Here is a 14,083-nt window from a genome sequence, read left to right on the forward strand (position 1 = left end):
GGATAAGGTTTCTCCTTGTTGAGTGGCATACCAGCTCTGGCTTGTCATGGTAAGGAGACTTATTCGCCGTGCAATGCTCCTCTGGGAAATTTAATATGCAAATTGCTTCTTCAGAGAAAAAGAGGACTTAAACTCTATAGCGCCATCTGTTGGAAGTAGTCATATTGTAAGACTCGTTAAAGGGGTGATTGTGACTTGTAGGATCGCTACTTCCAACAGGTGGCGCTATATAGTTCAAGTCCTCTTTTTCTCTTAAGAGGCAATTTGCATAAGAAGTGCATCATTATTCTCCACCCTCCTCTCCTTGATTGACAGCTCAACCCGTTACAGCATTAGATGTTTGACAACTCAACTCTCAGCTAGCCAAATAGAAGAAGGTAATGTCGGGAACGGAGCAGTGAAGACTGGTATTTACTGTTCATCTGTCAATCCCTTTTTAGTATACACTTTTAAAATAGGATTTTACAGCACTGGAGTAACGCTTTGGGGTCATACTGGTATCAATTAACTTGCATTTTTATGCCTTATATGGCCATGTATTCTGTTTTGGGAAATTTTAAAGGTAACGTGTGGCATGTACATGCAGTCTGATCTGTGCACATCATGGCATAGAGATGAAGCTAAGCAGAATAAAATATAGTTTAGTTGAGAAAGAGTCAGTGTTTTATTAATTGAAATCTTTGTTGTTTATATGCTGATGACTCCACAAATTGGTCCTACTCGGTGATTGACACCGTGAGTCCCGAGGGTGGTCCTGCTCATTGATTGACACTGGGAGTCCAGAGGGTGGTCCTACTCAATGATTGACACCGTGAGTCCTGAGGGTGGTCCTGCTCATTGATTGACACCGTGGGTCCAGAGGGTAGTCCTGCTCAGTGATTGACACCGTGAGTCCAGAGGGTGGTCCTGCTTAATGATTGACACTGTGAGTCTAGAGGATGGTCTTGCTCAATGATTGACACCGTGAGTCGAGATGGTGGTCCTGCTCAATGATTGACACTGTGAGTCCAGAGGGTGGTTCTGCTCAGTGATTGACACCATGGGTCCAGAGGGTGGTCCTGCTTAATGATTGACACCGTGAGTCCAGAGTATAGTCCTGCTCAATGATTGACACCGTGGGTCCAGAGGGTAGTCCTGCTCAGTGATTGACACCGTGAGTCCAGAGGGTGGTCCTGCTCAATGATTGACACCGTGAGTCTAGAGGATGGTCTTGCTCAATGATTGACACCGTGAGTTGAGATGGTGGTCCTGCTCAATGATTGACACCGTGAATCCAGAGGGTGGTTCTGCTCAGTGATTGACACTGTGGGTCCAGAGGGTGGTCCTGCTCAGTGATTGACACTGTGAGTCCAGAGGGTGGTCCTGCTCAGTGATTGACACCGTGAGTCCAGAGGGTGGTCCTACTCATTGACACCGAGTCCAGAGGGTGGTCCTGCTCAGTGATTGACACTGTGAGTCCAGAGGGTGGTCATACTCATTGATTGACACCGTGAGTCCAGAGGGTGGTCCTGCTCAGTGATTGACACCGTGAGTCCAGAGGGTGGTCCTGCTCAGTGATTGACACCGTGAGTCCAGAAAGTGGTCCTGCTCAGTGATTGACACCGTGAGTCTAGAGGGTGGTCATACTCATTGATTGACACCGTGAGTCCAGAGGGTGGTCCTGCTCAGTGATTGACACCGTGAGTCCAGAGGGTGGTCCTACTCATTGATTGACACCATGAGTCCAGAGGGTGTCCCTGCTCAGTGATTGACACCGTGAGTCCAGAGGGTGGTCCTGCTCAGTGATTGACACCGTGAGTCCAGAGGGTGGTCCTACTCATTGATTGACACCATGAGTCCAGAGGGTGGTCCTGCTCAGTGATTGACACCGTGAGTCCAGAGGGTGCTCCTGCTCAGTGATTGACACCGTGAGTCCAGAAAGTGGTCCTGCTCAGTGATTGACTCCGTGAGTCCAGATGGTAGTCCTACTCATTGATTGACACCGTGAGTCCAGAAGGTGGTCCTGCTCAGTGATTGACAGTGATCTCTGCATACAGTCTATCCGAGCAGCTCCTCCTGATCTCCAACATCCTGCCTACAGATCAGATTATTATGGGTTCCCTTTAAGTTGATTCCCCTACAAGGATTATTTCCATCTGAAACATTTTATACCGTATCCACAGGGCGTAAATGTCTGTTAGATGTGAGTGCTAACTCTGTGACCCGCTGTGAATTAATCGGTGGTTATGTCTTTGCAGCTATCTCCGTTTACTAGGGAGTATGGGAGCTCCAGAAATCGCCCAGTTGCTTTGGAAGACCTGCATGTATCAGTCATTTGTGGCTTATCCTTTGGGATAACTGTCTAAGATAAGAATACCCCTTTTAATGTTGAATATTAAAAGCTTTAGGCCGGCGTCACACTTGCGAGTTTTACGGACGTAAGAGCGCAGAAACTACGTCCGTAAAACTCGCAAAAAATACGGCACAATTATTCTCTATGCCCCTGCTCCTATCTGCCGTATTTTACTGATCAGTATTATACGGCTTTCTACGGCCGTAGAAAATCGCAGCATGCTGCGTTTGTCACCGTATTGCGCAAATAAAACGCCAATGAAAGTCTATGGAAGCCCCAAAAATACGGATTACACACGGACCAGCAGTGTGACTTGCGAGAAATACGCAGCGCTGTTAGGCTACGTTCACATTAGCGTTGCGCGCCGCTGCGTCGGCGACGCAACGCACGACGCACAAAAAAACGCGCGCAAACGCACGCAAAAACGCTGCGTTTTGCGACGCGTGCGTCGTTTTTTGACGAAAATCGGACGCACGAAAAATGCAACTTGTTGCATTTTCTTGCGTCCGACGCTAGCGTCGGAAACGACGCACGTGTCGGAAAACGCAACAAAAAAAACGCACGCGTCCCCCATGTTGAACATAGGGGCGCGTCGCCGCTGCGTCGCCGACGCAACAGCGACGTACATTAGCGGAACGCTAATGTGAACGTAGCCTTACAGAGAAAAGCCGGTAATTCAGTTCGGTGTACAGTAAAATCACACTGACAGCTTACAGTAGAATAGGTAGAATAAATATGTACACATAGAATAGGTATATATATATATATATATATATATATATATATATATATGTCAGTGAGACACATATATGTATATATATTCTTACTTCATACAGCCGCGATATAGCAAAAAGCCGGTAATTCAATTACCGGCTTTTGCTCTCTCCTTCCTAAAACCCGACATGATATGAGACATGGTTTACATACAGTAAACCATCTCATATCACCATTTTTTTTGCATAATCCACACTACTAATGTTAGTAATAATAATAATAATAATAATAATTTTTATTTATATAGCGCCAACATATTCCGCAGCGCTTTACAAATTATAGACGGGAATTGTACAGACAATAGACATTACAGCATAACAGAAATATAGTTCAATACAGATACCAGGAGGAGTGAGGGCCCTGCTCGCAAGCTTACAAACTATGAGGAAAAGGGGAGACACGAGAGGTGGATGATAACAATTGCTTTAGTTAGTAGTGTGTATCTGCAAAATTTGGCCGTTCTAGCTCTTAAAATAAAGGGTTAAATGGCGGAAAAAATTGGCGTGGGCTCCCGCGCAATTTTCTCCGCCAGAGTAGTAAAGCCAGTGACTGAGGGCAGATATTAATAGCCTGGAGAGGGTCCATGGTTATTGGCCCCCCCCTGGCTAAAAACACCTGCCCCCAGCCACCCCAGAAAAGGCACATCTGGAAGATGCGCCTATTCTGGCACTTGGCCACTCTCTTCCCATTCCCGTGTAGCGGTGGGATATGGGGTAATGAAGGGTTAATGCCACCTTGCTATTGTAGGGTGACATTAAGCCTAATTAATAATGGAGAGGCATCAATTATGACACCTATCCATTATTAATCCAATTGAATGAAAGGGTTAAAAAAAAAAACACACATTATTTAAAATTATTTTAATGAAATCAAAACAATGGTTGTTGGAGTATTTTATTCTACGCCCAATCCACTCACTGAAGACCCTCGTTCTGTTACAAAAAAAACATAATAAACCAACAATATCCTTACCCTCTGCAGATCTGTAACGTCCAACGATGTAAATCCTTCTGAAGGGGTTAAAACATTTTGCAGCAAGGAGTTCCGCTAGTGCAGGCTGCTCCTTGCTGCAAAACCCCGGGGAATGAAGCTAAATATAGGTCAATGATCTATATTTAGCTTCATTTGCGGTGAGGCGCCCTCTGCTGGCTGTTCATAGATCGTGGGAACTTACCTAGAAAGCTCCCAGGCTTTCTAGGAAAGTTCCCACGATCTATGAACAGCCAGCAGAGGGCGCCTCACCGCAAATGAAGCTAAATATAGATCATTGACCTATATTTAGCTTCATTCCCCGGGGTTTTGCAGCAAGGAGCAGCCTGCATTAGCGGAACTCATTGCTGCAAAATGTTTTAACCCCTTCAGAAGGATTTACATCGTTGGACTTTACAGATCTGCGGAAGGTAAGTATATTGTTGGTTTATTATGTTTTTTCTTTTACAGAACGAGGGTCTTCAGTGATTGGATTGGGCGTTAAATAAAATATTACAACAACCTTTGTTTTTATTTCATTAAAATAATTTTTAATAATGTGTGTGTGTGTTTTTTTTAACCCTTTCATTCAATTGGATTAATAATGGATAGGTGTCATAATTGACGCCTCTCCATTATTAATTAGGCTTAATGTCACCTTACAATAGCAAGGTGACATTAACCCTTCATTACCCCATATCCCACCGCTACACGGGAATGGGAAGAGAGTGGCCAAGTGCCAGAATAGACGCATCTTCAAGATGTGCCTTTTCTGGGGTGGCTGGGGGCAGGTGTTTTTAGCCAGGGGGGGGGCCAATAACCATGGACCCTCTCCAGGCTATTAATATCTGCCCTCAGTCACTGGCTTTACTACTCTGGCGGAGAAAATTGCGCGGGAGCCCACGCCAATTGTTTCCGCCATTTAACCCTTTATTTTAAGAGCTAGAATGGCCAAATTTTGCAGATACACACTACTATCATTAGTAGTGTGGATTATGCAAAAAAAATGGTGATATGAGATGGTTTACTGTATGTAAACCATGTCTCATATCATGTCGGGTTTAGGAAGGAGAAAGCAAAAGCCGGTAATTGAATTACCGGCTTTTTGCTATCTCGCGCTGTATGAAGGAATAATATATATATATATATATATGTGTCTACTGACATATATATATATATATATATATATATATATAGACAGTATATATGTTTTTATTTTTTTTTAACACATGGATCCCTTGTATAGGCGTATGTCGGTTTGGCAAGCCTGCGATAAAAACACGCAGTACGGCTGCCATACGGATTACATACGGAGGATGCCATGCGCAAAAAACGGTGACACACCCTGCCTACGGAGGAGCTACGGACCACTATTTTCGGGACTTTTCAGCGTATTACGGCCGTAATATACGGACCGTATTTGCATACGCTGAGTGTGACGCCGGCCTTATAAATCAACCAGAGGTGGATGCAAGCTGCCAAGCTGTCTTCAGTCCATGACTGTGTGAATGAAAGCAGAGACTTTTGAGGTCTATAAGATAAAACGCAGAAACTTAAAAATGATCATAATCATCACAAGATGTTATGACTAAAGATATTTTTTACTTTAAGTGAACAGCAGGATTGTGCACAGTAACCTACAGACAGTGCCAGGTCGGTGCTGTTATACTGATTACAATGATACCTTGGTTGATGAAATCCGTCTTACGGGCATGCGCCTATGCTGTAACATGATATCATATTGAATATGTATTTAATTATTGTTTTTGATGATATACGGTAAATAAAAAAAAAAATCCGTCTGAAAATGGCGCTAGTCTCGCCAGTGCAGTAGCAGCGCTGGGATCTGACCTAGCCAGGTGTCCTGTCACAGCCGCACACTGAAGGGGCTTTTATAATCCCATGCCAGATAGGATACAAATGATTGACATGAAATGATTTCTCCGATATTCTCCACCAGTGCCGTCTATATTTGTTCTTTTCGGATTATGTAATATGTGAAAGTAGAAAACTACTTTCATTTAATATTTAGTGACATTGATATCCTGAGATGCGGGGTGCAAGATGATCCGCTTTGGGGGCAAAAAAAAAAATCTTTTTATTTTTAACTCCGTCAGGTGTTTTCATTAATAAACATAGGTTTATCAAAGCTGTAAAACTTGGAATATCTGAAGCCAAAAGGAGAAGTAAGTAGGTCCACCCAGCCGGTGGCTGATACGTGCTGCTTGTGGATCGGGCAGCATGGATGAGCTGTCAGGGAGTGATTACAGTCAGTGCTATGTCAAAATATGTAACGGAGCCGTAATTATTTACTGACATTACAGAGCAATGCATCAATGCTAAATGTGCGGATATAGCAGAGTCTGCCTGTGTCACTGATTACCTGTACTGCTGTTTTACAGGCTGAATTAACGACGCACTTTACTGGGCACCGGAAGTCTTTTGCTCAACGCTTCCTACATTCAGTACCATGGATGTGACTATGCTGGACCAGGAACATGCTGAAGACGTGCGGGACTGTCTGCAATTATCCACGGACCACAGGGGACACAATGTACATTCACTTACTGTATTCTATTTATTTCTTCCTTTCTTGCTATGTGCCAAACCTGACTGTATGAGGCGCTCAGTGCGATCATGTCTCATCCGCGCCATCGTCTCCATTCTGGCGCTTCCCCTAAGCAGCGGACAGGTTGCAGTTCTTTTGCTTTCTGTACTGTGGAGGACACAGACATTTCCTACCAAGATCTCTACCTGGGATTGAACCATATGAAATATTTATTTTTCCAGCCAGGTGACCCTGAAAGACAGCGGAAGATGAAAATCAAACAAAGGGATCTCATGGTTCTGTTAGGTCAGGCTGATAATTCCCGTCTGATCTTTTCTGCCTTTGTGCTGTCAACTGGATTTGCAGCTTTTAGCCACTGTATATTTGTAGCCATGTGCAGCTTCTGTTAGCTGTGCAATGGATGAGCGCACTCCACAGATGAGTACTCCATGTGCGTGTGTCATCCTTGGGTAAACTCCATTTTTTAAAAGGGTTGTCCAACTTTTGGGACATATTTTTTTTTCTTACCCAAAAATCCATGCATTCAACTGTGTTTCCTTAAAATGTTTCACCAATGACCTTCTATAGCCTACTGTGTTACTCTAGTGCTGGCTGCGGAATGCGCTAACTAAGGATCCATCATGGAACTCATCCTGACAGTCCAACTCTTTTTTATGCCTTTTTTACCCTCGTCTCAGCTGATTTATGACCACATCAAAGTTAAAGGTGCAGGGAAAACACAAAGCCTGTAAAAGCAACACAGCGAAAAGGTTGTTTAATGAAAGTAGACAACCCTACTTTATAGAATAAAATGATCATAAAGTAAAATCTAAGTGTAAGGAAAAACTCCTAATAAATATCTTTATACATAGACTTTTATAAGGCTATTACAGTTTGAACACATTGAATTAGAATAACGAGTTTCCTCCTGGTTGCTGAAGAGATCTACTATAGGAAAATGCAACAAATGGTGTTAAAGGGAATCTGTCAGGACTATTTTACTACCGGAACTAGTACATGGCTGTCCACTGTTTTTCTGATTAATTGTCATATGGCTTTTACAGGGAATCTGTCACCAGTTTTGCTACCCTATGTGAGAGCAGCCTGATGTAGAGGCAAAGAGCCGGATTCAAGTGATGTATCGTTTAGAGGGCTGCTTGCTTCAGTTTACATAAAAGTGACATCATGTGCTACAGATCTACCAGTTCTTCCAATACTTTGCTCTGTATAACTCCGCCCACATCTCTGATTGGCAGTTTTCTGCCAATGTACAGTAAGCTGCCAATCAGTGGTGGGGGCGGGGTTGCACAGAGCTCATGAATATGGAGGACTACATGGCAGCAGGTTTTCTAGTCCGCTACTGATAATCTCTTGCTGATAAAACAGTGGTTTTATTAAATCTACAGCAAGCAGCCCAGTAAGCGACACACTGCTGTAATCAGGGCCTCTGTCCCTACATTGTGCTGCTCTCATATTTGGTGGCAAAACCCACCTAATATCAGTAATTACTCTAGTAAGATTGGCGAGACAGGTTCCCTTTAAGCTGCTGAAGTTTAGATTTCACAACACGCACAGAAAAAGCTGCTTACGATTTCCAGATTTCCTGGGGAAAAAAACAATAATGCATGATTTTTACAACTGGGGGAGTAGTGCTGACAATCTCCCTTTTTTGTGTGAGGGAGGGGGCTAAGGGCTTCTTCTAGTTTTTTATCCAGTCCCTGTATCTATATTTTGTAAGTTCTTTAAGGACTTGTTCATACTGGGGATTTCATAGTGTGCGCTATTTTAGCACATCAGCTGTTTGCAGATCTCACAGCGGCCAGAAGAAATGGCATATGGAGCCGGAGCAGCACGCCTAGACTGTTGTGCTTCAGTGGTAGCTGGGCTGCAGTACCGAGAATGGCCACTACACCATGTATGGCGCTGTGGTGTACCGACTCCATCCATGCTGTACATCTGGCGCCTGTAGGACCTGGTAGTGGCTGATCGGTACAGGTGCTGACTATCGGACCCCCATGGGTGCTGACTATCCGACCCCCACGGGTGCTGACTATCCGACCCCCACTGATGATCTATGCTAAGGACAAGCCATTAAAGTCCTGGGCAACCTGCAAGGTTTCCCTATGGGGTAGCCCGTCCTGGTCCGGTGTCGCTGATGTGTTCACCCTCAATGGATATCTTTGTACAGTCTCCGCTTGTATTGTACTTATACTGCCTTCTGATCATTTCTTGTACGTCCCTCTCCCAAGAGACGACCTGATATTGTCCCTTGAGAGATCCTATTTGGAGAAACCTTTTAGGTGCAAATTTTGCAAATCGCCTAAATAATGTTTCTCTGTTAAAAATGAAGTGTAAATGTCCATTTGTTGCCTTTGTATTTGCTGCATTAAGTCTTTGGGATCTGAATAATGTCCTTGTATATAGGGTTTTTTTCTGAGTTGTCTTTTTGTAGGAATGTGATGCCCGGTCATATATTTTGTTTTCTCTGCGGTATAATCAGATTTGTTGGGTTTTTTTGTCACAATTTTCCAAATATTTAGCCAAAAAGCTACATTTTTGCTACAATTTTGGGAAAAACGCGTTAAAATCATAACCTGGCTGCAATGAATACGCTCTCTAGACGGCACACATTGAGAGATACAGACCTAGGAATCCAATTACGACCTGGAAATGGTGTCGTTCCTCAATATATGGATTATTGTTTCACTAGAGCGCCGTCTATAGCTAATATTACCAGAGGGATCATGAACAGTGCCAGTAACCGTGGAACACTGAGCCATTTACAGTGTGTCAGTCGGCAAAGGGCAGGAATCTGGACGGCACATGTTTTCCGGGGCTGCATCCTGTGCTGGCTTGTGAAGAATGGGGTCATACACTTGATCCGTGCTGATGTCACCAGATCGGCACATGAAGAGCACCGAGTATGACTCCGACTTCCTCTGGTCTGTGGATTTGGGCTCCGTCGTGGGTCTCGGATGTCCTAGCTCACTGACTGGGGAACTGAAGATACTCGGCCAGCGGGGGGGTAGATGACTGACTCACAGGTACCATCCGTAGGTCTTTCCCTGACCTGTGCAATATATCATGTATCAAATATACGGAAATCGTAAGAAAAATGATCGCACAGTGGAAGACGTAATATATGTAATCAAACACTACATGACATATTCTAAGCGCAGGTGTAACTTGGACAGAAGCACGATTACTGTAATATATCTGATAAATGCATGACGGCCCGGTACATCAGGTATTCTGATGGTGAGAGACCCTGTGCCATTCTTTTTATATTATGCAAATTAGGGGGATATGCAAATGAGAGACTCTTAAAGCTGCAATCATCTGCCAAACGTTCCATCGTGTCGCCGTCATCGTTGCCGCTGTGTGTGTAAATATCTGAGAGATGTGATTTATTTTTTAAAAGACATTCCATTTCAATAAACTACCAATGGAAATTATCTTCTTATTTCGACTAATGGCTGATTATTTCAAAATGGAACTATAGAGAAATCTGGATTACCGGCTCTATAAAATGCTGTGCTGGCGGATACTCGGGTGTGAATGGTGGCATAAAGCTTTGGCGGTCTCCTCCTTGCTGGTAGCATTTCTGTATTTGTCCAGAGCAGAAACTTTCTTTAGGCTCGCTCAACCGGGAGCAAAGGAGATCGGGCTGGTCCTCAGATCGGTTCAGGATCCCATAGACGCTGCATGTTCGGTTTCCCTACTCACACCCATATCCTATGTTCTTGATACCTAGAAGCATAGACTACTTTTCTATTCACATGGCTGTCCCTTTTTATATATTATCATCCTGCTAAAATCTATAGGAGTACATGGTGTCCACACAAATAATGCGTACATTCACATCATGTTTGGATTGTGTGTTTAATGTACATCACGAACCTTCATGCTTAATCTATCCATAGGGTTAAATAAGCCAAAGGAGCGTCTGGTATACATCAGCATAGTGTAAAAATAAATCTAGTATGTAAACATGGCATAATTTACTAACAATAGCATTATATACAATTATATGCATTAAAAAATACATTTTTTTTTACAATGGGACAATTTGTCTCTCTCACTCACAGTAGGGGTCCCAAAAGGAGGACTCATCTATTAAGACAGTACGCTCATATGTACCTGAAAAAGTATTCACACCCTGTGAACTTTTTCACATTATCATGTTACACCCGCAAACTTAAAGAATAAGGCTGAGGTCACACTTGCGGGTGAAATGCGAGAAACTCGCATCAATGCCTGACACTGCCGCCGGCACTCGGGACTGGAGTGTGCCGCTGCTTGTATTTCTATGTAGCCGCACACTCCGGTCCAGAGTGCCGGCGGCAGTGTTGGGTATTGATGCAAGAGACTTACGTGAGTTTCTCGCATTGCACTCGAATGTGTGACCCCGGCCTAACCATCATTTTATTTTATTATTTCATAAATCAATAGTACACATGAAAATGAGCAACTTTGTAATATATCTTATCAGCGAAATCTGCTTCATTCTCCACCAGGACTGATCATTTATTCTCAAAATTCTCAATTCACTGGTAAAATCTGTATTCAGTGAAGACATATTGTTACATTACTGAGATAGTTGACAGTTTCTACTGATAAGATTCTATTGCACAAGCAGGGTGCAGCGGACCCAAACAAAATAGCAAATGCACAGGTGCAATACCTAATGAAACAGCCAGCCTTCAATAAGGGTTTGGCCGTGTGGTACACCAATGCACTAAGATAAAATACTCTGTATGTGGCGTGTTCACACAAGGAATGCAGAGCATCTGGCTCCAGCCTATTAATGACGCCATATGGCGGGCTGCCCAGTGCTAAAAATGCATCCCGTGTGAACAGAGGCCACAGTGTACAGAACAATTTGGGCCCAGCTGCACCCTGCAAACAATATACGTGTTTTTTTGCACCTGTGCATTTGCTATTTTGTTTGGGTCCGCTGCACCCTGCTTGTGCATTTGTATTGAGGCCTATTTAGACAGGTAAGCATCTTTGCCTGTTTTTTGGTGTTTTTTCTTGAATGTGTCCTTTTTTGGTGTTTTTCATGTTAGAGTAGGACTGGCAATACGTAAGGACCCTTGGCGCGGGTTGCCAGCTTCCATATTATGGCCCTAATATCAACTAATACCTTACATATATTTATTTGTTTTTTTGCACGTATATTTTTTGCAGGGTGCAGCTGGGCCCAAATTGTTCTGTACACTGTGGCCTCTGTTCACACGGGATGCATTTTTAGCACTGGGCAGCCCGCCATATGGCGTCATTAATAGGCTGTAGCCAGATGCTTTGTATTCCTTGTGTGAACACGCCACATACAGAGTATTTTATCTTAGTGCATTGGTGTACCACACGGCCAAACCCTTATTTAAGGCTGGCTGTTTCATTAGGTATTGCACCTGTGCATTTGCTATTTTGTTTGGGTCCGCTGCACCCTGCTTGTGCATTTGTATTGAGGCCTATTTAGACAGGTAAGCATCTTTGCCTGTTTTTTGGTGTTTTTTCTTGAATGTGTCCTTTTTTGGTGTTTTTCATGATAAGATTCTATATAGATGGAAAGGTGGCAGAATCTTACATAGAATCTTATCAGCAGTAACTGTCCTCTTCTCAGTTATGGAAAAATTTACATTTCAGTAGGCCAACATTTCGGATTGTAAAATCATTTTTTTGCAGCTGGTGTTATAAAGTATTTTAATTTACTGAGATAAGGACTTTTGGGTTTTCATTGCCTGTAAGCCATAATCATTAACATTAACAGAAATAAACACCTGAAATAGATTACTCTGTAATGACTTTATATAATATACTAGATGGTGGCTCGATTCTAACGCATCGAGTATTCTAGAATATGTATAGTAGTATATACCACAGTCCACGTAGTATATAACACAGCCACATAGTATATTGCCCAGCCACGCAGTATATTGCACAGCCACTTAGTATATATAGCACAGAGACGTAGAATATAACACAGCCATGTAGTATATAACACAGCCCACATAGTATATAACACAGCCACGTAGTATATTTCCCAGTCACACAGTATATTGCCCAGCCACGTAGTATATAGCACAGGCCACGTAGTATATAGCACACAGACATAGTATATAACAGGCCATGCAGTATATAACACAGGCCATGCAGTATATAACACAGCCCACGTAGTATATAGCAATGTAGGCACCATATCCCTGTTTAAAAAAGAATTAAAATAAAAAATAGTCATATGCTCACCTTCCATCAGCCCCCGGATCCAGGCCAGGCGTTTAGCGATGCTCCTCGCAACGCTCCGGTCCCAAGAATGCATTTCGGCAATGACCGGAGATGACGTAGCGGTCTCATGAGAAAGGCGTCGGAAGGTGAGAATATATATTTTTTTATTTTTTTATTATTTTTAGCATTACATGTTTTTACTATTGATGCTGCATAGGCAGCATCAATAGTAAAAAGTTGGTCACACAGGGTTAATAGCAGCGTTAACGGACTGCGTTACACCGCGTTATGCCGCGGTGTAACATAGTCCGTTTAACGGACTGATAAAACCCTATGTGGCCGCAGACTGGAGAGGAGTATGGAGGGGGCACTGACTGGAGGGGAGTAGGGAGGGGCCAATTCGCGGCCGGACTGTGCCTGTCACGACCAATCAGCGACCCGGGATTTCCGAGACAGACGGGAGTACCCCTTAGGCAATTATATATATATATATATATATATATATATATGGTATATCGAGGAGTTTCACTTTTTTGTATTGAAAAACTGAAATAAATTAACTTTTTGATATTATAATTTTGTGAGATGCACTTGTATATCTATGTATTCTATGTGTATATATCTATTCTATCTATTCTATCCTAACCTGTCAGTGTGATTTTACTGTACACCACACATGAATTTCCGGCTTTTCAAAGGACACGGGTGCGTAAACATCGGACAGCACTCGCATGGTCTTTGTGGTGTCCGATTTTTTTCTCGCACCTATAGGCTTACATTGGTGAGACTCGGCCGATATATGCGTAGAATTGCAGCATGCTGCGATTTTACATGCACGTAGAATACGCATGAGATAAAATACAGTGATGTGAGCTGCCCCATAGATTACCTCTGGTCCGAGGGCTAGGCGAAGTTTTCTCGCATAGCACTCATCTAGTGTGACACCGGCCATAAGCTGGGTCTCATAGGATAAGTCAGTGAAGCACTAACTGCTCTCATACACTGCAATACACGAGTACTACAGTGTATGAGACCAGTAATCAAAGTGAAAATTATATATGTCCCACAGTGGGACTAAGTAAAAAAATAAAAAAAGCACAAGAAAAAGCTCACACTAAACACGAAAAGCCATTTCACCACTCAAAACGCAACATTTGTGATAAAGCAATAATTAACCAGAAAACGTACACATAATTAGTATTGCTGCATCCAAAACAACCCGCTTTATAAAA

At 43.0% G+C, this 14,083-nt stretch overlaps 1 protein-coding gene across 2 annotated transcripts in view; it reads left to right on the forward strand.

The window, feature by feature from the left end:
* The window catches only part of PHLDA1 (pleckstrin homology like domain family A member 1), a 28,636-nt gene extending 18,550 nt beyond the window's left edge, over positions 1-10,086 (forward strand). For both annotated transcript variants that reach the window (XM_069764572.1, XM_069764570.1), the window contains one exon: positions 6,478-10,086. The gene's annotated coding sequence lies outside the window, so the exon portion shown is untranslated. The remainder of the gene's footprint in view (positions 1-6,477) is intronic.
* Positions 10,087-14,083: the final 3,997 nt, after the last annotated feature.

This window comes from Ranitomeya imitator, chromosome 4 (genome assembly GCF_032444005.1).
Source record: "Ranitomeya imitator isolate aRanImi1 chromosome 4, aRanImi1.pri, whole genome shotgun sequence".
NCBI lineage: Eukaryota > Metazoa > Chordata > Amphibia > Anura > Dendrobatidae > Ranitomeya > Ranitomeya imitator.